The sequence below is a fragment of the Tasmannia lanceolata genome, unplaced genomic scaffold (genome assembly GCF_043159265.1).
Source record: "Tasmannia lanceolata isolate RefF3 unplaced genomic scaffold, GAP_Taslan_0.1 ptg000002l, whole genome shotgun sequence".
In the NCBI taxonomy this organism is placed as follows: domain Eukaryota; kingdom Viridiplantae; phylum Streptophyta; class Magnoliopsida; order Canellales; family Winteraceae; genus Tasmannia; species Tasmannia lanceolata.
The window spans coordinates 31051171-31077550 of record NW_027518679.1 but is presented as its reverse complement, the minus strand read 5'-3'; the positions used below and the strand labels follow the sequence as shown (position 1 = coordinate 31077550).

Sequence of the window (26380 nt, the reverse complement as noted above, 5' to 3'; positions counted from 1 at the left end):
GACCCACGATGTTCTACAAGATCAACGGTCTTGATATCACATACATGCCCACTTTGTAGGACCCGAAGATTGTCTGTACCATCGGCCGTGAAAGTCCGTTTGGTGCCGAGAAGATTTTGATTTGGGTTTCTCTACCTCTCTCTCTCTCTCTCTCACACACACACACACACACAAGGGAGCCCGTTTGGATGCCGAGTAGATTTTGATTTGGGTTTCTCACATTTGCAGCCCTTTTTGCATTGTAAATTAGATCCAGATCAAATTCTTGGATTTCCAATTCAGCGACTGAGTGGAAAAAATTAGATTTCCAAATATGCTATGGAAATAAGTAATTTTAAATCCACAGATCTGGTAGTTTACTTCACCCTCTTTGCTCCTCAACCTCTCCCCTCCGGTAAGTACCCCCTTCCCTCTCTCTCTCCCTCTACATGCGCTGGCAGATCTGTTTATTTTGTATTCAAAACTCAATTCCAAATCCAAATGCAAAATATGAGGTTTCCAAACGGCCCTGAATGAATCTCACAAAATCTTCTAAAAAGTAAGCCTGTGTGGCTGTTCTCTTCTGCAAAAGTGAGCCCCAATTGCCAAGCAAATCCATGCAAATAATGGTTCTAATAGTTGTAGAAGTGATATAGCTGATGAGTACCAAAGAGATTTAGGAGTTTAGTCATGTGGGATTCTTAAGACAACACAAAATAATGGTAACTCTTGAGGAACGTTTAAATAGAATGTGCATATTATAAATGGGGAAGCATATTTTAATTGCTCTTGGGAACATGAATTTACACATGTTCTGAGATGTTTACTCGAGGAACCTGAACTTTGAAAGCGTTGAAACCTTGGACTTCACTTCGAATGGATGATTCTAGAACCTTGACCGATAAGGTGTCTTTAGAGGCCTGCCTAGAAAGTATAGATTAATTTTTGTAGATATTGATGTTAGAGATGGGATATGCATGTGGTATAAGACTAAGAACACAAGTGCTATGTGGGATCCAAAGATATAGTATTGATCTCACAAAAACATTAGTGATAAAAGCATATATTTTTTGCACGAATCACATTCAAACATTGTCCTAGATATGATATAGGAGAGGGATTTCGTTTATAATATAGTGTAGGTATAGCTTTAAGAAACTCTGTTCACAATTTTCCTAACATGAAAATACCCACAAACCACAACATTTTTCCAAGTTCAAAGTCCTCTCAGAAGCATCTGTTGGGTCCTATTGCCAACATCCATAAGAAAACAGAATGCAAGACTTCTGCCTGATTTTTAAGGCTTTTTTTATTTTATATATCTGTACATATCAGGTGTTCATAACAGTAAAATGGGAGACCATTTCTTACTTGAGGTATTTAGCAAACCAGTCCAACATGTCACCATGGGCCTCTTCAAAGCCGCTCCGTCATCATCACTGTATCTCACAGTCCATCCATGTGCAACCCCGGGAAAAATCTTCACATAGCTACCAATCTGTCGAAACCCAACAATAGTTGGTTAACAATCGGGGAAAAAAATATAGTTAGGAATGTGGTTTAGGCCAAAATGTGTCGGTTTCGGCCAGAACTGCCAGAACTGAAACGAAATTCACTGAATCAGAAAAGTCCCAAATTTCGTCGAAATTTCTTTCCACCGACATTTCCACTGATATTTACAAGAATTCCACCGAAATTTAAGAGAAACCAAAATATTTTCACCAAAATTTACAAGATTTCAGCCGAAATTTCCATTAAACCGAAATATTTCGATTTCCATAAAGGCAGAAACTGAAATTTAAAACCTTGATTATGAAAACGGAAAGAACTTATAACCTGGGTTCCCTGACTCACTCAATGACATACCGTACTGAGAACCAGTTCAGGATAATTACAAACCAGCATAAAATGTAAGCAATTCAAAACTCAATCTCAACATTTCACTTTCTTATTCCAAGATCCCATATATATTTTTTACTTCCAATTTTGAACCTCGACTTCTTACTGCTACTATGTATAAGAAATTGAGGAATTGGAAGGGGTTTTGAAGTACAACTAATGACGGGTCTAGAGCAAACCAAACTCCTAAACCAAAGAAGCCTACCCTTAAACCCAAACCAAGCATATGAAAGTTCTGAACCGCAACCCCAAACCAAAACCACGCTAACCAATTCACCAAGTAACATATTTTACAACAGTTGCAACCTATTTTAAGCTTCTATGAAGTCTGCAATGAACATCATAGAGCCTGAGTAGGATTTCAATACGCAGGTATTGAGAAAAGAAAAGTAACTGGTAAGATAGCCATATAACAAAATCTATCATTGTAGCGCATACAAGGGTCAAGTGACCAAAGATGACAGTTGCAGAAACCCAGCATTTCTAGCCATAAAAATAAATTAAACTTAACCAAAGACAAATAATCTGGAAATTTCAAATGCACAAAGGGTATGCTCACTGATAGCTTCACCTCTCCAGCCAAAGTGGCAGAGCAAACAATGTTAACAAAGGTTTTGCATGGAGATTTCATGTTGAGTTAAATTTTACAGGGCTTTCTACTCCACATTGTGAGTTTGTATGTATATTGGATATTGCTTATTAGATATACACTAGTGGCAGATTATATTCATCCCTGTTTCTTTTCGTCTCATCTATGAAAAGTTTTAATGCATTGAACATAATGTACATCCACCAGATTTATTAACAAGACAAGACAAAATTGGCTTCGCCTAGTTGATATAGAGTCAAGAGCTTAGTCATAACCAGAATAATAACGGAAAAAGATAGGACGCAAGAATTGCATGCCAAGTTTTTTTATTGAAATAAAAGAAATGTCAAGATATCTCACCCCAGAGTTTGCAGACAAAACCTCCTCGAACTTCTTTACCAGTTCAGGTGGAGAAAAGTTGTCAATTTCGGCTCCCAGTACAGCAATTGGACATTTAACCTCTGAAACATGTGGAAACGATAAATCATTAAAAAAGTGTATGGATAAAATAGTTCATAATTGCACGTATATATGAGCTGAAAATTATAATAAAATCATTTCGAAACCATCAAATCCAACAGTAGAAACTTCATTGATCATAAACATATGATTCGGAATGTTGATTAGATGCTTACCTTTGACATCTTCAACGGTGACAAATGATGGGTGTAACAACTCTGCAGCTTGAATTTCACCAGCTTTTGCTAATTCCACAACTACCTTAGCTGAGAAAAACATAAAATGCTAAATCTTAATAGGCTGCCATTAAATATGGAACTAGTTTAAGGGTCATTTTTGTCACACTGGCTCCTTGATATTAGGGGTGCAACTTGGGTTGGGTTGGGTCGGGTTGAACTTTTGCTTAAAAATGAATTGGAATCAACTTGAACCCGACCCGATTTTATGATGAAAGCTCAACCCAAATTCCCAAAAATCACCCTACTTGATATGAGAGCTCATAGACTGGATTATGAAATGGGCAAAAACTCACCACCCCAGCAAAAGCCTGCAGCACCAATTGCAGATATGCCTTTACTTTTTAAAGCTGCAACAACTTCTTTTGCGTCTTCAAATCCTTTATCCCACAAAAATGGTATGGTGACAGATTCTAAATTCTTTTCATAAGCTTCAATTAAAGCTGCAATAAAGGGATGATTGAAGATAGCCATGCAGCGATTATTTAATAGCTATCAGCAAGGGAAAGAAGAATGATTGTAGGTAAATAATAAATGAATCCACCTTGTCAAGTTGTCATAAATGAATCAACCTTTCTCCGGTGAAAAAATGCCTAAAACTGGAATTTAGATGGTAACACTAACAGGGGTCTCTCATATTGGCTTTATCTTTAATATCTGCAATTCTGCATATAGCTAGATGGTTCGGAAATTACATATGCTACAAGCACCTCAAACAGTTATTGTCATACCCCGTCAACCACATAAACCAAATACGCACAAACACATGCAAGCCTATGCATAAAGATACATTAGCAACTAAGATTTGTGGACACGGACATGAGTGTCGCGTGTCGACACGGATCATGGCAAATCTCTAAAATTTAGAAGCGAGGACACGAGTAAAATAGGAAGTATAAGTAATCATGATTTGTGGACACAAATTCATGTGTTGGATTTCAAGACGGACATGAGAGGTCTCTGGCATAGCAAGCCCTAAAAAGCTAGAAATAGTGACACGCCCATACAAGTATATACATATAAAATTACTGATTACTACTATAATTTGCAACAATATAAATACAGTATTCATTTAACAAACAAATAAATCATAGGAATAATCAACTATAATCTAAAAAACATAAGATAATCAAATAGCTAACACATTCATCAATTTACTTTTCTGTGATGTAGGCTGGGAAGAGAAATTAGAAGAAGAAGAATAGAAGAAGAATAGGGTAAGAAGAGAAGAGAAAGAATAGACGAGAAAGAGTGAAAGGAGGAAGAAGAAGAAATCTGGGGGAGAACAGGAGAAGAAGAGGAGAAGAGAACTAGAATTAGAAGAAGAGAATTAGAGGGGAGGAGAAGAGAGGAAATTAGAGGGGAGAATCGCAATCAATCAATTAATCATCAAAAGTTATTAATTCTTAATACAAGAAGGCCTATACATAGGCAATGGGATGGAAATAAAATTCCATGGAAAATAAAAGCATAAACTGGAAACAAAAATCCTAGAAACTAAATAACATGGAAATAAATCTTAATGGGCAAATATGCTACTTATTTGGCCTACTATCTGCATCATTCTCCCCCGCTTGAAAAGAAGTAAAGAACTCAACCTTGAGTTCTAGTCCACCTGGATCAAATACGTAGATGAGCAACTCGAGCAATAGCAGTAGTAACACATCAAACTCTCTCATGTATAATGCGCGTGATAACCATGAGAAGCATCTGAAATGCTGGCGGAAGAGGAAAGAAATCGACCATGTAAAATCATAAGAACACGAACTGCTCGGAAGAAGTAAGTGAACTGGAAAGATAGCAACGTACTCCTCCTGGACTAGGGTGATGGTTAAGGGAAGCATCAATCCCTGCTCTAGAAGGTCAATCTCTAGCAAGCCTCGGCAAAACTTTTCAAGAATACTCTGCTTGGTAGTCTCATATGGACCAGTGGAACCCATTGCTGCAAATGATAAAGCCTCCTGATTAATTTGCGTAACAAGCTCCTCTGTGCCAGCACAAATCTTGACAATCTGCTCAGAGATAGGGCAATCCACAACAATATGCTCTCGATCATCCGTCTCGAGTAATGGCTCATCAGTCAAGTCACTCGCCGTTGAATCATGACGGTGCTCTGTCAACTTTGTCAATGATTTAGATAGTAGTAGGCCAAATAAGTGGCATATTTGCCCATTAAGATTTATTTCCATGTTTTAGTTTTAGGGCTTTTATTTTCCATGGAATTTTATTTCCATTCCATTGCCATAGGCCTCATTGTATTAAGAATTAATAACCTTTGATGAATTATTGAATAATTAAGTGAGATTTCTTTCCCCTCTTGAGTTCCTCTTCTTCTACTTCTCCCTAAACTTTTCCCTTCTACTTCTAATTCTTATCTTCTTCTTCTTTCTTCCTCCTCTCCTAATTCTCTTCTCAGCCTACTATCTGCATCATTCTGTCTCCAATATGCTGCGAGAAACAGAGACCAATAGGATACAATGAATATAATATCGGAGTAAGAGTTTGTTTAGGGTTTTAGATTTGGGGGTGGGAGAGGGGGGGGAGGTGTTATAACCATGGTTTTAGGACTGAAACCGAAATTTGGCAAAATTTCGGCCTTTACCAAATTTCAGCCAAAATTTTGGAATTTCAGTCCGAAATTTCAAGAAAATGCAATTTTTTAAAAAAACAAAAAAAAAGAAGAAATGTTACATTTGGAATTTCGGTACGAAATCTCCGAATTTCGGTCCAAAATCTCAGAATTTCAGAATGAATTAAATAGTCTTTTTTAATTATTACCAAATTTCAACCGAAATTTCAAAATTTAAGGGGTCGAAACCGGTACCGAAACCGAAATTTTAAACCATGGTTATAACAATGAATATTTGTTAAAGAGGAGCTAAAAGAAAAGCTTAGAATAAAAGAAGAGTTAATAATAAAAGAGGTAAACAAATTATTCAACAATAAAAAAGAATGTCAAATCATTCAAAAAAAAAAAAAAAAACAGAATATCACACTTGACATGGTACAAAACGTGTCAACACGCCCACATTAAGCCTGACACTTAAAAGTGTCAAAAGGAGTGTCACACCTGTAGATGCACGTGTTGTGTCCGTCGTTTCAGCAATAAATTCAAAGTGTCGGCTACATCTTAGATCAGCACAAACTCAAGCACAGGCCCGATTTAAATCAAAATTACACGGGCATGGTTGTATCCAAGTGAGTACTCCTAGCAATCTAATAAAATCACAACCACGCACTCGTGCATAAATGCCTTACTATATACGTACATACATGAACGATATGATCTACTTACATAAACATATCTTGATGGAAAACAACTCAAGTGTCATGGTCAATGAAACACTTTATCAACATAGGACCATTTGCATTCAAATTTAAGTACAGGTTAAAGAGATCAGACTAACTGGTCCATGAGATTTTAGCCACACTGGCAAGGTGTGGACCCCGATCCGGGACGGGCGTGAGGGGACGGGCCCCCGCGCGAGTCTCTAGATCATCCACGTGAAGGAGAGCCCCACCAAGGAACCCTCGAAAGAGTGCCCCTCACAGCATGAGCGGCGATGTAAAGTGAGATACCTCTCGATTCGGGGACTAGCCCGGATTCGAGACGCACCTCGAACAAAGAAAGAGTCGCCATCCAAGGAAGTGGGCCCTGGATCCCATGCTGTGCTCTGTTGCAACGGATAACCAGAGATATAAAATAGGGTTCGTGCCTGATGACGAATGGGGAAGGGATTAGGCGCCCCCAATTCGCCCAAGTGCTAGCACCTGGTCTCTTATGCCATTTATTATTAATTTTGAAGAGTTTTGGGCGAAAATCATGCGAAATGGGAACGAATATCTCCGAGATAACGTCTAGCTAATCATGCATGTCTCGGAGATGAATAAGAAGCACACACAAAAGAAATGAAAGATATGTCGCCTAAGAATAGCTAGGTTATGAGTGCCATGCCTAATTGGTGTCTAAGTTCTGGTGGACAAGCACATGCATGTTACAGCTAAAGGTATAAGATCTGTACATAAAAATAAGAAAACACAGCAAAACACACAACACAACACGACTCGACACACGACCCGACACGACAAACCCTAGACTCTAATGCAATACTTGACTCGGACCAGAATGGCCATCCATCCTAGCTGCACTACGTATCCCGGCCTCGGGAAGAATCAGAGCCAACGTAGTTCGGTGCCCTATTCTAAACTATGATGCCTAAAACTCTAGGACCGCTATCCTAGACTCGATCCACTAGACTCGACTGATGTTTAAAGCTTTTTGTGCGATTGCTTAAATTCAAGTGGATTGTAATTTTTAGGACTCTATATGCCCTAACTAATGCAAGTTGATTAGCCTTAAGCTAATGCAGGTGGGCCCTATATCCTATGTGTATCTAGGCTGTGCATTCTAAGGAAAACCATGGGTTGACTATATGCTTCCTAGTCTAGCCATCGGTTCGACTAAATGTCTAACCGATCGACTTGAGGCCTCCTAACTCTAGGGACACTCACACGACAGGACACACCACATCAATACAAATCAAGACCGACTCCTAACTCTAAAACACCCTAAATATCTAGGACAGACTCCTAACTCTAGGGGAAGATCTTTTTGAAAAGGTTTTGAAGTTTTTTGTATTTTTGGGAGGTTTTGAAGTTATGAAAAATGGTGAAAGTTGTGAGAAATATTTACAAAAATGGTGACTGAAAATGGTGAAAGGGTGTAAAAATGGTGACTGAACTCAGGGTGCCAGCAGCACGCCTGAGCTGCCTACGTACCCCTCAGCTAGGGATCAAGCCATCCGTAGTTCGGACCAGAATTCCTAACTACTCTGCACATGACTCAAGATTTTTTTTTGAAATTTTGATTTTTAAAATGTTTTTGGATTTTGAATTGTTTTTTAGATGTTTTTGAATTTTCAAGTGTTTTTTGGAATGTTTTTGTTGTTTTCAAGTATTTTTGAAATGTTTTTATTATTTTTTGACACCAGAGAATAAAATCCTATCATCATACGGGTAGGGAGACTTCTGGAATCCCGCAAAGGTTGGATAGCATCCTATGCTTTGCGGGGGAACGAACAGGAAAATAACTCGGCAAGGGTTGGACAGCATCCTATACCTTGCAGGAGCGGGTAAAGATCACGACTTGATGAGAGGATGAACAGAATCCTAACCCCTATGATGATAGGAAAAACTCCTGGACTGACTGAAGGACTGACTCCTGTGCTGAAGACTGTTATAATTACTATTTATAATTACTATACAAGATTACTATTCAAAAATACTATTCATAATTACTATTTATAAGTACTATTCAAAACTACTATTCAAAACTACTATTCAAAACTACTATTCAAAGCTACTATTTATAAGTACTATTCAAAGCTACTATTCAAAACTACTATTCAAAACTACTATTCACAGTAGGACCTACCAAGTACTATTCATACATCGGCGGGCCCCACACAAGCGGGTCCCACATCAGCGGGTCCCACATCGGCAGGTCCCACACAAGCGGGTCCCACACGTCAACGGGTCCCACACCAGCAGGTCCCACACACAGCGGGCCCCACACACAGCGGGCCCCACACAGCGGGCCCCACACAGCAGCGGGCCCCACACATCAGCGGGCCCCACACAGCAGCGGGTCCCACACACAGCGGGTCCCACACACAGCGGGTCCCACATCAGCGGGCCCCACACATCAGCGGGCCCCACACATAGCGGGCCCCACACATCAGCGGGCCCCACACATCAGCGGGTCCCACACATCAGCGGGTCCCATATCAGCGGGCCCCACACTCAGCGGGTCCCACATCAGCGGGCCCCACACATCAGCGGGGTGTCTACAATCACAAGCAACTCAAGCCTCCAAATAAAACTCAAGAACAAAAACAAACATTCAAGAGAAACTACTTACATGGACTGCTAATCGAGTTTAAAAAAAAATGATCAAAGCTCGGAAAGATTTGAAATCAGCAGCTTGATCCTCACTCCTTTCAGATTTGCAGACCTCGGATCTTGGCCGGAGATGGAATCATTGCAGGAGGTAGTAAAAATCGACGGAATCCGATGATACTGACCGAAGAAGGGAGAAATTTGCCGGAGATCCGCCGGATCAATATAAAACCACCGGATCTGAGACGCTTGTGGCGTAGATGGAGATGAAGAAGGTGACTGGTAATGAGAGATGTGCGATCGGATTCCGGCAAGGAATTCGCCGGAGAAGATGACTGGCCGGATCTCTCTCTCTGCCGATTTTCTTTTTTTCTTCTCTCTTGTTTTTTCTTCTGCCTCGTTATTCCTTTTTTTTCTTTTTTTTCTCTGGTTTTCTCTTTTTTTTCCATTGTGTTTTTTTTTTTTTCTTTTTTTTCCACTGTGTTTTTTTTCTTTTTTGCTCCTCCTTTCTCTCTCTGGTTCTTCCCCTCTGCGAGAGAACCGAGCTCTCCTCTTGAGTGGGGAGACTCATCATGAGGAGAGCAATCATCATTTATTTTTTGTCCCCCTCTTGTCCCCCCCCCATTTCCCATTTCTTTGCAAAATAATAAATAACAAAATAAAAAATAATTTTCAAATGGCATTGGATGCCATGCGAAAACCAAAACCACTCATTACGCCCACTTTAAAAACAAAGAAAATGATGACTGTCCTTATTCTCTCTTTGACCACATAAGCGGGTCCCACAACAGCGGGCCCCACACAAGCGGGCCCCACGCAAGCGGGTCCCACATCAGCGGGCCCCACATCAGCAGGTCCCACACAAACGGGCCCCACAAAAGCGGGCCCCACAAAAGCGGGTCCCACACAGGCGGGTCCCACACAAACGGGTCCCACACAAGCGGGTCCCACATTCTCTTTTGCTCGGATTAATTTCATTCATTTTCCGTCTGACCTCGGGATTTTATTCGAATATGCGGGTTTAGGGCCTTGTCAAAATGGGGTGTCTACAGATGCCCCTCTTTGGCAGAGTGTGCTTGTCGCGCGAATGTCAAAGCTGAACAGACAACACATTTTGACTGGCCCAAAATTTATTTTACAAAGATTGAACTCGTGGAGGGAATAGATGTCTCAGGGGTCTCACTCGAATTGGAGGGAAGGGATGCCTCAGGGGTTTTGAATGAAAAGGATTTTGATTATTGGCTTGATGCTCTCAAAGATGCTCTCAGAGAGACTTTCGTTTTAAAATTTCACATTCAACATGACTTAATATTAATTTGGTGAAATGCTGGACACATAACTCAGCATTCAAAACATATTGGTGAGATAGCCTCCCACCAGAGAAATAACTCGAGTAACACATCGGTCACACTCGAGTAACACATCGGTCACACAGGTATTCCTGACTCCGCACTTGGGTGACGGCACACTGTGGAACGACGGACCATGACTTGACAACAAAATAACTAGAGAGAGTTGTTGTCCAGCTTTTCACCAAATTAGACAAGGAAGAACAACAGTTGAATGAAAATTTTGATCAGGGGTCCATGGTAATAAGCCATGAAGAGCCTTGCAGAAAACGAGGGTCCACGGTGGTGAACCGTGAAGAGCCAAGCAAACGGGAATCGAGGGTCCATGGTAGTAAGCCACGAAGAGCCTCGCGGAACGAAATTTATTTATATTTTTTTATTTTTAGGAAACTAGAAATCGAGGGTCCACGGCAACAAACCGCGAAGAGCCAAGCCATAATCCGGGGTCCGTGGTAATAAGCCACGAAGAACCTTGCAAGAAAGATATTGAGTGATTAATGGATTAGAAAAACTGAGAATCAAGGGTTCATAGCCATAAGCTATGAAGAGCCAAGAAGTAATCGAGGGTCCACAGTGACCAGCCGTGAAGAGCCACGCAATGAATCTAGGGTCCATGGCAAGAAACCATGAAGAGCCCAGCAGAAAGGAATTAAGGGTCCACGGCAATACTCCGTGAAGAGCCAAACATTGAATTTGGGGTCCATGACAATAAGCCATGAAGAGCCCAACATGCAGAAACAAATGATATGTAAAAGATATGAATGGAAAGACTATGAATAGTGGGTCCATGATATTTCTGGAAGGACATATCACGAAGAGCCAATCGGGGAGCATGGGTCCATAGTATACCTGAATGGTAGACCATGAAGAGCCAAGAAGTAATCGAGGGTCCACGGCAACAAACCGTGAAGAGCCACGCAATGAATCTAAGGTCCATGGCAAGAAACCATGAAGAGCCCAGCAGAAAGGAATCAAGGGTCCACGGCAATACTCCGTGAAGAGCCAAACATTGAATTTGGGGTCCATGACAATAAGCCATGAAGAGCCCAACATGCAGAAACAAATGACATGTAAAAGATATGAATGGAATGACTATGAATAGTGGGTCCATGATATTTCTGGAAGGACATATCACGAAGAGCCAATCGGGGAGCATGGGTCCGTAGTATACCTGAATGGTAGACCATGAAGAGCCAAGAAGTAATCGAGGGTCCACGGCAACAAACCGTGAAGAGCCACGCAATGAATCTAAGGTCCATGGCAAGAAACCATGAAGAGCCCAGCAGAAAGGAATCAAGGGTCCACGGCAATACTCCGTGAAGAGCCAAACATTGAATTTGGGGTCCATGACAATAAGCCATGAAGAGCCCAACATGCAGAAACAAATGACATGTAAAAGATATGAATGGAATGACTATGAATAGTGGGTCCATGATATTTCTGGAAGGACATATCACGAAGAGCCAATCGGGGAGCATGGGTCCGTAGTATACCTGAATGGTAGACCATGAAGAGCCAAGAAGTAATCGAGGGTCCACGGCAACAAACCGTGAAGAGCCACGCAATGAATCTAAGGTCCATGGCAATAAGCCACGAAGAGCCTAGAATGAAATTTGGGGTCCATGACAATAAGCCACGAAGAGCCCAACAAGAATAACAAGTAATGGAGATGAATGAAATGAGCATGGAGAGCGGGTCCATGATATATCCTAAAGGACAGATCACGAAGAGCCATTCAGGGAGCAAGGGTCCATGATGTGCCTGCCTGACAAACCACGAAGAGCCTTGGAAGGACAGTGATATTGCTGAGAATTGATTGATTTCGAATGATGATTTTTTTTTATTTTTTTTTTTTTTAGACTGATTGCCTCTTGCCGAGGAAATTGGGAGTATGAGTTCCTTGCTGAGAATTGGACTCAGATAACTTGCAGGGATTTGGATATTGACCATTTTTTCTGATTTTGCCGGGGATTGAAGGCTGCGCGAGCAAATTCTAGACTCCGCTTGGGAAACTGATTTTCTTAGAGAATTGACTCTTCTGAAGAGAGGACTCAACTGAGGAGTTTAGAGGTTAGGCTTGAGATGTGCTTGTACCCCTCTTATCCTTACTTGCTTGAGACATTGTTACTGATTGCCTTTGTGCGCTTGACATCTTTTATGACGCAAGTCATAAAAGATGCCCCTAGTATATTGTGTTTCCATGACAGGAGTTTTAAGAAGGCAAGACAATGATGGTTGAAGAAAAGATGTTTCGTTTCATGAAGGCTTGAGGATGCAAAGTTTTTTTTTTTTTTTTGTATGGAGAGAATAGGACAATAACCATGATGGCTGAGTCTGAAAATCTCTTCTTTCGCATGGCTCACTTTTGGAGGCTTAAGGTCTCGGGTAGGTTTGAACAAGATATCTCTTGCCCCTTCTGATACCTAAACCAGGATTTACTCTGAATTTTCTTTGCATTTTGGAGGACACGCTCCCATTCTTCCAGCACCCGACAGTTTGGACTTTGCAAGGAGAGGGAACACAAATATGAAGGAGGAACAGATTTCCAAGGACTCAATCAAAGAAGACTCTTATTGCTCGAAGGACTCGACTCGCTTTCGACTTCGCTCTTGGATCTGATGTGTCATTTTTTAAGGGTATGGCTTAGTCACTCTTAGAGTATTTCGAAGACCGTGTCAAGAGGCACTACTCTCCTTTTTCGGTGTTTATGTCATGATTATTATCCCTTTCGGATTGCTCGGTTTCAATGCCCCCAGTTTAGAAGAATGTTAAAGTAAGCTTGCTGGCACAACTTGGACTTCGAGATTTTACCCTGGTTGAAGACTGTTTCTCCACCTCAGTGATTCACTTTTTGTTGGAAGTCGTCGCCATTGACCAGATTGCCTTTTCAGGTTTTCAATCTGACGGACCGCTTGCCCTAACTTTGGCCTGGTTCGCCCTTTCGGGTTTTCAATCCAGCGGGCCTGCTACCCTAACTTTTGCCTAAGCTGACTTTTCAGTTGTCAACTTAGCGGGTGAATGACCCTAAATTTTGCCTAGACCGCCCTCCCGGGTTTTCAGCCTAGCGGGTCTTCAGACTCCATCGTTTTTTTTTTTCTTTCATTTCTTTCTGTTTTTGCTTTCAATTGCCTTGAACCTTTGCTCGTTTCACCAGAAGAACTTTATAGGTAGGCTCGGGTTCAAAAGGGGTAGATATCAAAAGTTCAAACGATTTGGACCGAATCTGGTCTTGCCAGACTACCTACGTACCCCAAAAATGGAGGATCAGGTTCGAGTGGTTCGCTGAGGTTTGGAACAGAATGATTTGGCTTTTAAGCTCAAAGGTTGAAAGGGAATAATTTGACTTTTATCCCAAAGGTTGAAAGGGAATAATTTGACTTTTATCCCAAAGGTTGAAAGGGAATAATTTGACTTTTATCCCAAAGGTTGACCGAACCTGAATTGATCAGGTTGCCTACGTACCCCCGAAGAGTTGGGGATCAGGTCAGACGTAGTTCGGGACGAACTACCCCTGGTTTGTGGGTGTTTGAAAAGAATGTTTGATTTTGTTGAGGCTCAAAGGTGTTTGTAAAAGGATTTTTCTTTTAAAAACTTGGGATTTTGGCATTTAAGGCTCAGGCGTCCAAGGATGGCCTTCTGGTGTTTTGGCATACAAGCTTCTTGAATGGCTAAGGTTCAATGGCTTTGAACTTTTTTCTCTTTCCTCTTTTTTTTTTTTTTGAGGAGTCTGGCGGCATTTCCTGGCAAGACTTCATCTGCACTGTGCGAGCTAGACTGATTGAATTCCCACTTTGTCTTTGAGATCTCGCACTGATATTCGGGATTCTACGACTCTGGGTCTTCTCTAAATGCTGAAGATTTTGAAATCTTTCAATCTATTTATCAGCTCTGCTTTTTGAGATTCTGACGTTCTTGAGGAGTTGACGTGGGGCATGCTCCCTTCTTCTTTCTTCTCGGGATTCTATCTTTTTTTTATTGGATGTCGGGGAGGCCCCTACTCCTTGAATGTTCTAACTTGAAATTCCATTGGAATGTATAGCCCAAGTATTCTTTTTGGGGTTCATGTTCTATGCTCATGACTTTGTTGTCCGAAAGTCTTCTCTCAATTTTTCATTAACTTCACTTGATGTCTGGTATTCTTCGTTTGAAATTTTCACTTTTTCGACCCGATGTCTGAAGCTGAGGGTGACTTACGTCGAACAGTGCCAAGGCATGCTTCTGGTTTATCCTCATAGGACCAAGCAACACTTATTTGAACCCTCTAAATAGGTTTATCGATTCTTTGCGCTCTTCGGGAGATTTTGCCAATCCTTATTTCCCGAGTTTCGGATTTGGATACCACTATCCACGGTATCGATTTCATCTTCGAGTGGCTTTGCTCGACGCTCTTCCTCTCGTTTGATTATCTTTCAAATCTCGAGGAGAATTTCATCGGCATCCTCATTCGAGGAGGGTGTCTTAATTTGTTTATTAACATTAGATCCAAGAGTGAACATATACAAGAATATTGACGACACTGGAATCAAATGTTCTTTTCATTGAATGTTTGAAGTACATACAATGATTTTTGATGTGCCACGATAGGCTCTCCATCAAATTCAGCAAAAGATTGGACATTGGCTCACAATGAGAGAGACCGGTAAACACAACATACTTAGAATTGATACTGACATGGTTAGACTTACCAACTTTGACAGGAGGGTTGGTATACACACTTCAAAACAAATTTCAAAGATGAGACACTTTATCGGAGGCAACGGATTGGCGCTGAAAGTTCAAGGACAACGTGCCTTCATTAATGGCGATAATGATTGGAAAGAGTAATCCTAGAGTTAGAATCTCAGAAGGGAGGGCCTCTTCGGTTTCTGTTGACCCAGCTCAAATTGTTCTTTGGCACCTGACAATGGCAAGGCTTTCTCTGGTATGATGTTTTCAAGGAGTTCAAGCTCTGATATTTTTCTTTTCTCTTCCCAATCATTTTCCAGCCCAGAGGTGGTACAGGTAAAGGTGGTAAGATATATGAAGGGTTGAATGGGTGAAATGGTTCCCATGGTGGGTGCAGGAGGTGCAACACGGTTAGGTGTAGGGTTCTTGGAAGCACTTGAGTTCAAGAAGAATGAGGGGATCCCTGTCTATCAGGTCTTGAATGTCATCATCGTCTCTCTCATTTCTGTCAAGATGAGATTTTCAGTGTACTCGGCCATCTGGGCAATGTGAGAGGAAAAAGGTACAGCAGACTGGCTAGACCAAGCGAGTTTAGAAATGAAAGCTCTTTTGGGGTTGATGGCAGACGAGTGACTAAGACTCCTTTCATGGACACCACAAACACTAAGCTCAATGAGAATTAATCGCATGACAATGTAATGCGCAAGTTGAGACAAAAGGTAGCGCCAACACATCCTTCCCTTGGATCAAAATCCGACAGCTTAATAGTTGTACATGAAGATGTGGTACGACAAGTACATGGTTTGTCAACAAGCCTAAAAGGATGATGACCACACTCAAGGTATTTAGAGAAAATTCGGCAGCATAACGGCTATACCAGGAGATGTGGTAAGGTAAGCACATGGTTTGTCAATGAACCCAAAAGGATAATGATTACGCTCAAGGGTTCTAAAAAAAAAATTGGCAGCATGACGGCTATACTAGGAGGGTCTCAGCAACTAAACATGAAGAGTATGCCGTCATGATCAAGATAAAGCAGGGCTCTCAGCAAGAACACACACTCCGATAATGATAATGGCAAGATAGACTCACAATCGACATGTGGAACACGGTCTGATCAGGATCAATCAAATGATCAAGCTCACGGAAGACAGATCATGACTAAAAGAGCCAAGAATCTGATGATAATCCACAGAATGGATAGATGGGGAAAAATTGATTAGATTAGAAGGAAACCTAACTAAGAAGCAAGCCCTAATCTAATAATAAATATACATATATATATATATACATCCTAACCAGGGGCACCAACCCTAGTCTAATCTAGCGCAGCCAAGAAAATCTTGACCCAGAAGTGTCTGTGAGTGTACTAGATAACGCGGCGGGTAACCACGGTGTGACTTACCCTTCTACACTACATGGGTAGGCTGACTTCTATCCTAGGCTTACATATGCTGGTCGCACATGTTCGTCCTATATGAGTACATATATATAGTGTCCTAGCAAGGGTTCCCTAATTTTGGTTCTAAAGGGAGAAACTAATATATATACATAATATAATGAAATAAAAGTAGGGCCCGGGCATTTCTGCAGGGTACTATGCTTATGACCATACCCTTGATGTATAACGCCAGCACACCCAGCATTATACAAAGTATGTTCATTGCTCATCGGCTGCTGTAGAACACCAGCACACCCAGTGTCTACGGCTGCAGCTCCGGCGCATAGCTCGGAAATAGATACAACGGTTCCCATCTGGTACGCGTCATATCTATTCCCTGAGGCCAATAATGAAAATGATGAAAGAAATAAAGAATATGACAATGTATGATGTGCGATGTGTGAATCCCTTGTTTTATTTACGCGCCTACTTGGTGCCCCTGGATTTCTAACGATAAAGTTCCCATTTAACTCGATTTTGGCCCAAATTTCCTCAAAATTAGTAACAATGGCATTTTTACAGAGTTAGGCAATGTTTCAAGAAATCCCCAGCAGAGTCGCCAGCCTGTGGACCCCGATCCGGGACGGGCGTGAGGGGACGGGCCCCCGCGCGAGTCTCTAGATCATCCACGTGAAGGAGAGCCCCACCAAGGAACCCTCGAAAGAGTGCCCCTCACAGCATGAGCGGCGATGTAAAGTGAGATACCTCTCGATTCGGGGACTAGCCCGGATTCGAGACGCACCTCGAACAAAGAAAGAGTCGCCATCCAAGGAAGTGGGCCCTGGATCCCATGCTGTGCTCTGTTGCAACGGATAACCAGAGATATAAAATAGGGTTCGTGCCTGATGACGAATGGGGAAGGGATTAGGCGCCCCCAATTCGCCCAAGTGCTAGCACCTGGTCTCTTATGCCATTTATTATTAATTTTGAAGAGTTTTGGGCGAAAATCATGCGAAATGGGAACGAATATCTCCGAGATAACGTCTAGCTAATCATGCATGTCTCGGAGATGAATAAGAAGCACACACAAAAGAAATGAAAGATATGTCGCCTAAGAATAGCTAGGTTATGAGTGCCATGCCTAATTGGTGTCTAAGTTCTGGTGGACAAGCACATGCATGTTACAGCTAAAGGTATAAGATCTGTACATAAAAATAAGAAAACACAGCAAAACACACAACACAACACGACTCGACACACGACCCGACACGACAAACCCTAGACTCTAATGCAATACTTGACTCGGACCAGAATGGCCATCCATCCTAGCTGCACTACGTATCCCGGCCTCGGGAAGAATCAGAGCCAACGTAGTTCGGTGCCCTATTCTAAACTATGATGCCTAAAACTCTAGGACCGCTATCCTAGACTCGATCCACTAGACTCGACTGATGTTTAAAGCTTTTTGTGCGATTGCTTAAATTCAAGTGGATTGTAATTTTTAGGACTCTATATGCCCTAACTAATGCAAGTTGATTAGCCTTAAGCTAATGCAGGTGGGCCCTATATCCTATGTGTATCTAGGCTGTGCATTCTAAGGAAAACCATGGGTTGACTATATGCTTCCTAGTCTAGCCATCGGTTCGACTAAATGTCTAACCGATCGACTTGAGGCCTCCTAACTCTAGGGACACTCACACGACAGGACACACCACATCAATACAAATCAAGACCGACTCCTAACTCTAAAACACCCTAAATATCTAGGACAGACTCCTAACTCTAGGGGAAGATCTTTTTGAAAAGGTTTTGAAGTTTTTTGTATTTTTGGGAGGTTTTGAAGTTATGAAAAATGGTGAAAGTTGTGAGAAATATTTACAAAAATGGTGACTGAAAATGGTGAAAGGGTGTAAAAATGGTGACTGAACTCAGGGTGCCAGCAGCACGCCTGAGCTGCCTACGTACCCCTCAGCTAGGGATCAAGCCATCCGTAGTTCGGACCAGAATTCCTAACTACTCTGCACATGACTCAAGATTTTTTTTTGAAATTTTGATTTTTAAAATGTTTTTGGATTTTGAATTGTTTTTTAGATGTTTTTGAATTTTCAAGTGTTTTTTGGAATGTTTTTGTTGTTTTCAAGTATTTTTGAAATGTTTTTATTATTTTTTGACACCAGAGAATAAAATCCTATCATCATACGGGTAGGGAGACTTCTGGAATCCCGCAAAGGTTGGATAGCATCCTATGCTTTGCGGGGGAACGAACAGGAAAATAACTCGGCAAGGGTTGGACAGCATCCTATACCTTGCAGGAGCGGGTAAAGATCACGACTTGATGAGAGGATGAACAGAATCCTAACCCCTATGATGATAGGAAAAACTCCTGGACTGACTGAAGGACTGACTCCTGTGCTGAAGACTGTTATAATTACTATTTATAATTACTATACAAGATTACTATTCAAAAATACTATTCATAATTACTATTTATAAGTACTATTCAAAACTACTATTCAAAACTACTATTCAAAACTACTATTCAAAGCTACTATTTATAAGTACTATTCAAAGCTACTATTCAAAACTACTATTCAAAACTACTATTCACAGTAGGACCTACCAAGTACTATTCATACATCGGCGGGCCCCACACAAGCGGGTCCCACATCAGCGGGTCCCACATCGGCAGGTCCCACACAAGCGGGTCCCACACGTCAACGGGTCCCACACCAGCAGGTCCCACACACAGCGGGCCCCACACACAGCGGGCCCCACACAGCGGGCCCCACACAGCAGCGGGCCCCACACATCAGCGGGCCCCACACAGCAGCGGGTCCCACACACAGCGGGTCCCACACACAGCGGGTCCCACATCAGCGGGCCCCACACATCAGCGGGCCCCACACATAGCGGGCCCCACACATCAGCGGGCCCCACACATCAGCGGGTCCCACACATCAGCGGGTCCCATATCAGCGGGCCCCACACTCAGCGGGTCCCACATCAGCGGGCCCCACACATCAGCGGGGTGTCTACAATCACAAGCAACTCAAGCCTCCAAATAAAACTCAAGAACAAAAACAAACATTCAAGAGAAACTACTTACATGGACTGCTAATCGAGTTTAAAAAAAAATGATCAAAGCTCGGAAAGATTTGAAATCAGCAGCTTGATCCTCACTCCTTTCAGATTTGCAGACCTCGGATCTTGGCCGGAGATGGAATCATTGCAGGAGGTAGTAAAAATCGACGGAATCCGATGATACTGACCGAAGAAGGGAGAAATTTGCCGGAGATCCGCCGGATCAATATAAAACCACCGGATCTGAGACGCTTGTGGCGTAGATGGAGATGAAGAAGGTGACTGGTAATGAGAGATGTGCGATCGGATTCCGGCAAGGAATTCGCCGGAGAAGATGACTGGCCGGATCTCTCTCTCTGCCGATTTTCTTTTTTTCTTCTCTCTTGTTTTTTCTTCTGCCTCGTTATTCCTTTTTTTTCTTTTTTTTCTCTGGTTTTCTCTTTTTTTTCCATTGTGTTTTTTTTTTTTTCTTTTTTTTCCACTGTGTTTTTTTTCTTTTTTGCTCCTCCTTTCTCTCTCTGGTTCTTCCCCTCTGCGAGAGAACCGAGCTCTCCTCTTGAGTGGGGAGACTCATCATGAGGAGAGCAATCATCATTTATTTTTTGTCCCCCTCTTGTCCCCCCCCCATTTCCCATTTCTTTGCAAAATAATAAATAACAAAATAAAAAATAATTTTCAAATGGCATTGGATGCCATGCGAAAACCAAAACCACTCATTACGCCCACTTTAAAAACAAAGAAAATGATGACTGTCCTTATTCTCTCTTTGACCACATAAGCGGGTCCCACAACAGCGGGCCCCACACAAGCGGGCCCCACGCAAGCGGGTCCCACATCAGCGGGCCCCACATCAGCAGGTCCCACACAAACGGGCCCCACAAAAGCGGGCCCCACAAAAGCGGGTCCCACACAGGCGGGTCCCACACAAACGGGTCCCACACAAGCGGGTCCCACATTCTCTTTTGCTCGGATTAATTTCATTCATTTTCCGTCTGACCTCGGGATTTTATTCGAATATGCGGGTTTAGGGCCTTGTCAAAATGGGGTGTCTACACAAGGGATTCTGAGAATTATCAGGTACATAGGGATCCCCATAGAAGAAGTCCGGAACCACTACAAAGTATCCACCAGAAGCAGCAACTTTGTCTGCCAGCTTCCTTCACAGTAAGATGCAACTGATACTAGATTTAAAGAAAAAAATGTTTACGTATATAAAATAAGAACCATCTAGAACACTTCCTCAAAAAATTATGAAATAAAACAGCAAAAATTCAAGTGTAAGGCGTATATGAACTTGAAAGTCAATTGATGGTCTTCATGGCACCTTACAATCAAAAACCTAGTTTTTGGAAGTACTTATGGACCAAGAAATTTGATTGGGAAAAGTCAGTACCCAGAAGCATTGATGTTTTGAAAGAAACATTAACACATTAAAGCAGAGAGGCCCTCGATTCCCTTAATACAAAATACCAACTGTCAATCAGGCTTGTCTGCTTGAGCTTTATACTTGGTATTTACCACATTTAACCTCTTTTTTACATATTCATGGATGGCCTTCAAGTTCTCAATCATATCTTCCGCCCTCTAATTTATTCGACGAGTTATCAATAATGGAGATAAGTCTAAGCAGTGTGACGATTATACCCGTATACAATCTGAAATAGTAAGAACCATGTGCTCCTAATGCATCGTTATATTTGACATGATATTTTTTATTTACTTTTTTTTCAAATATCATTTATCATGATATTTGACATGTTGACATGATATTTTTTATTTACTTTTTTCAAATATCATTTATCATGATATTTGACATGATAAATGTGTGATATTTGACATGTTGACATGATATTTTTTATTAACTTTTTTTTCAAATATCATTTATCATGATATTTGACATGTTGACATGATATTTTTTATTTACTTTTTTCAAATATCATTTATCATGATATTTGACATGATAAATGTGTGATACTATTATTCTTGAGCATTATATATTTTTCTTGAGCATTATACACACCATGAGCATCACATGCAAGCACTGTGCCCATTATAGTAGCAAGGCAGTGATACCTAGCCTATCTGCATGGGTTTGCGCTAGGGGTGTTCATTAGTCGGTTAAAACCGAAATAACCGACCGAACCGAATTCGGTCTGTTATTTCGGTTCGGATTTTTGGCCATTCGGTTCGGTCTCGGTTTTGTATCTACTCACATTTCGGTTTTCGGTTTCGGTCTCGGTTTACGTCTAAAATATATTTGGTTTATCGGAAAAACCAATTAAACCGAATTGGAGTTAGAGCAAAACGAGAAAAGTCAGAGTTTTAGATAGCTACCTCCCTAGTGCCATGTGAAAAAAGCAAAAAATAATGATTCTTGTCCGTCAAAGCCTCAGACTTTATGCGTGGATTTAGGCGTGGTGCAGTGAACTAAGTTTAATGCAGGCATGCAGCTGTCGCCCACTTGGTCACATTGTCCACATCGTCATGACTCATGAGGAAAATAAAATTAGGGAACCCTCTCTCTCTCTCTCTCTCTACCACTTTTGCATGCACTTTGACACTGGAAATGGAAGAAGATCAATGGATTATTCACTGTTGCATGCACTTAGTTGGATTTGGAAGGAGATTGTACTTCGCCGGATTTGGACTTGTTACAAACCAGTCCATACGTTAACTAGTTCCAATTTCTAATTTGAGTTGTGCCATATTCTAGAATTGGAAAGAATTATTTTGGAGGTTTTGCTTGAATTACAGGAATCTCTATTATTAGAACAGGCCAGAGGTTAGGTCCCCAAGAGATCAACGGGCTAATAATTCACTCCAAAGCTGGTTCAAAAGTTAGAACTTCATACCACGATATAAACAGTTGTGTACTCTTGTAGACACCTAATTCTGTCAAGGATGTATTAGTGATAAGTGACGCGAGGAAGAACCTTATGACGAGTTCCGGAGCACCAATCGTGTTTCTCTCAATCTCTCTTTAGCGTACCTAACGATGTTTTCAACCATCGAAAGCCTGTTTTAACACAGCACCCGTATTTTTTCGGCAAACCAAAAGCCTGTCTACACAGCACCCGTCTTTTACGGCATAAACCGGTAAGTTCGTCTGCACACGGCACTCCCAATCAGTAGGTTAACCTAGGGTCCGAAACTCTCTTTTTAGCACCCAAAGGACACCCTGTCTCTCGAAAGCGCCCGATGTCGGATTCATTGGAAAGCCTTGAACACAAGAAATCCAACGGACCTGACCGCGTGCGAATCGGAGTCCAATCGGAAGAGATATGGACGACTGAATGCCTTGATAAGAGACAAAACCACCTCCACCATAAGCCTGTTTAAACATAGCAAATGCCCTTTTTAGCAAACCCAAAGCCTGTCTACACAACGCCCGCAATTTACAGCATAAACCGGTAAGCCCATCTGAACACAGCATTCCCAATCAGTAGGTTAAATTTGGGCTCGAAACTCTCTTTTGGCGCCCAAACAACACCTGTCTAGAGTTTTCGAAACGTCATTCAAAATTAAAACCTCCATAACTCTGTCATTTTAAGTCCAAAAGTGGTAAAAATTCTACTAATCGAAGGTCTTCAAATTCTCTTCCAGGGGAAACAAATCTCGTTTCAAAATTCGGTGGGATGAGAGAGTTCTCGTCACTTTTATAAAGAGTATGTGAAACGTCCCCCAAAGTTAAAACATCTATAACTCTCTCATTTTAAGTCCAAAAGGGGTGAAATTTCTACCAATCGGGGGTCTAAAAATTCACTTTCAGGGGAAAGAAATCTCGTTTCATAATTCACGGGGAGTGAGAGAGTTCCGGTCCGATTTATGAAGAGTGCGAATTTTTACCGAAAATTGAAACCTCTGTAACTCTCTCATTTTAAGTCGAAAAGTGGTGAAATTTCTACCAATCGGGGGTCTTAAAATTCTCTTTCAGGGGAAAGAAATCTCATTTCAAAATTCGGTGGGATACAGAGTTCTGGTCCGTTTTATAAATAGTCTGTGAATTTTCGCCCCAAATTAAAACCTCCAAAACTCTCTCATTTTAAGTCCAAAAGTGGTGAAATTTCTACCAATCGGAGGTCTTGAAATTCTCGCTCAAGGCGAAAAATGTCATTAAAAAATCCAGCTGGATGAGAGAGTAATGGTCTGTTTTATAATGAGTGTGCGAAATGTCACCCAAAATTAAAACCCCCATAATCATTCTCTTTCAAATGGAAGCCGTGCAATTGCAGTCGCATGAAATGGAAGAAGATGGCTGGATTTTTGCCTTTTTTTTCGTCACATTTTACAGCAAGATTTTTGCCTTTATTATCTAATTGAAAGATCCACTTTTTTTGCAAGATTTTTGCCTAATTGTTCGCGGATCTCAGAAATCAGATTTCCACTTTGAAAGCCCCAAATTTGTAGCACCTTCCACCAGAAATGTGAAAACCAATTATCGCAAAAATCAAACATCAAGAATTCGGTTATAAACGAACTAACCGAACAACTGAAATATTCTTCGGTTTCGGTTCAGTTCGGTTAACATATAATTCGGTTTCGGATTCGGTTGTCTTATTTAGGTAACAGAATTATTTCAGTTCGGTTTTAACCGATTGAACAGCCCTAGTTTGCACCATGCACAGACTCATGTCCCCAATAGGATTAAGTAATACTTTCACTAAAACTATATTTTTAGTTGAAAAAAGTAAATAAATAAATAAAATGTAGAACTTAATATAGAGTTCAACACTTATATTCATTAAATTATATGGATGATGACTATGTGATGAATGAAATAATCAATGGAGTATTTAGAGAATGGAAATGAAATAGGATATGTTAAGGGAACTAAATAATGTAAGCATATAATAGTGCACAAGTGCAAAGGAAAGACAATATTAATAAAAAATTAGCATGGCCCATATAAATTTCAACATGTCCATCATCTCATGATGTTGACTATAAAAAATAATGGGAAATAAATAATGTAAGTATATAATATAAAAAATTGGCATGGCCCATATAAATTTCAACATGTTCATCATCTCATGATGTTGATTATAAAAAAAATAAAGGGAACTAAGTAATGTAAGTACATAAAAGTGCACAAGTGCAAAGGAAAGACAACACTAATAAAAAATTAGCATGGCCCAACATGTTCATCATCTCGTGATGTTGACTATAAAAATATAGGGAACTAAATAATGTAAGTTTTAAAAGTGCACAAGTTCAAAGGAAAGACAACACTAATTAAAAACTAGCATGGCCCATATAAATTTCAACATGTCCATCATCTCGTGATGTTGATTATAAAAATATAGAGGACTAAATAATGTAAGTGTATAAAAGTGCACAAGTTCAAAGGAAATACAACACTAATTAAAAACTAGCATGGCCCTGATCAAGGAAGCAGGATTTTTCCTTGGGAGCCTTCGATTCCCGCTTTGATTCCCGCTTTCAATTCCCGCTCTGGCAACCTTGGCCCTGATAAATTTCATCATGTTCCTTTTCTTTCTTTCTTTTCCAATCAGTTCCAGAAATGAAACAAGATTTTGCTACACCTCAAGTTCGGGGCTTCAAATCCTGCAACAATTTGAAGCCAATAATATTAGACATGAGCAAACAAATTTTAGCAAAAAAAAAAATGTTACAAAGAAACCCAAATGGAATCATATTGAGCCCGTATCCATTTCCATAACAGAAGATCAAATAAACCTACACTAAAGGCCCAAAATTCAAATAATAACTAAAACCCAAATGGGAAATCTCCTAAAAAAACGAAAATCAAACCTCGAACAAGGAAATTAGAAAAGGAAGTGATGTGGGTAGGAACCAAAAACATCAGAAACGAGAAGAATTGCAAGGTTGGAATCCGATGGGCCAGTAATGTAGGCCTTGAGGCCTCCAATCTGTTCAACGGACCCTTGTCCAAAGCCCGAATTGAGTGTTGGAGGGTTTTCACATCATTGAGAGCTTATCATTTCTGCAAAAATTCTGAGTAAACGAGAGAGAGAGAGAGAGAGAGAGAGAGAGAGAGTTCTCGATATGTACAGAAGATATTTTGTTTATGGGAATCAATTTTCTGGTCCCATACGAGGACACGCAAGTGTAATCGAGACCGTTGATCTTTAGAAGAAAATGAGGCCACCTGCATGGTTTTGGTCCCAAGATGAATGGGCATGGTTAAAAAAATAAAAAATAAAAATAAAAATCAATGGTTTATAGTATAAGTAGTCAAAAGGGAGGAGACAGGCATTTGATTTACCAAGAATTTACCTCGTAGAATGGTGATAAGTAGTGTTTGGTTGAAAACCTTGTAGAGTAGTGGGAGACTAGGAGGGAGGGTCATTACCGATACAAAAAGAGGAGAGGGAGGAAAGAAAGAAATAGAATGAGAAGAAAAAAAACATCATTTCCTAAGCCAAATTCTACCTTTTTGGGCAAATTTGGCTCCGAAGGAATAAGGAGACATATGGAAATTACCTACGAAACTTGTGCGGAAGTGTCCAGTGATTTTGATGCTACAAAGGCAACCAAATACAAAGCAAATCCCCTAAACTATCCTGGCTTCTGTGCAACCAAACAAAGTCCAGGCTTGATGGACAAGGGGTTGGATCGTCCCGTCAATGTTTTCTCAATAGAAATTAATCAAATTTTTTGTTGATAGCTGATCACCCGGCAACATCCACATAACATAGATGGCCCCAAAAAGTGGCAGTTAAGAAAGAGCCTAATAACCCCATTTTTTTATAAGTTTCTATTTGTGGAAAACGAGTTTAATTAATGCTTCTAGTCATAGTCAGAGAAGGTTTATGATATGAGTTAAATCCTATAAAATATGATAAATTATCATATTAAATAT

The 26380-nt window shown here is 40.8% G+C and overlaps 1 pseudogene across 1 annotated transcript; it reads right to left on the bottom strand.

The window, feature by feature from the left end:
* Positions 1-1128: 1128 nt before the first annotated feature.
* On the bottom strand, positions 1129-25499 carry LOC143865771 (endo-1,3;1,4-beta-D-glucanase-like; annotated as a pseudogene). The gene is made up of 7 exons (XR_013242120.1): positions 25352-25499; positions 25080-25101; positions 20590-20693; positions 3459-3575; positions 3103-3192; positions 2828-2928; positions 1129-1477 (listed from the first exon to the last, which is right to left on the bottom strand). The product of XR_013242120.1 is annotated as an endo-1,3;1,4-beta-D-glucanase-like (transcript).
* Positions 25500-26380: the final 881 nt, after the last annotated feature.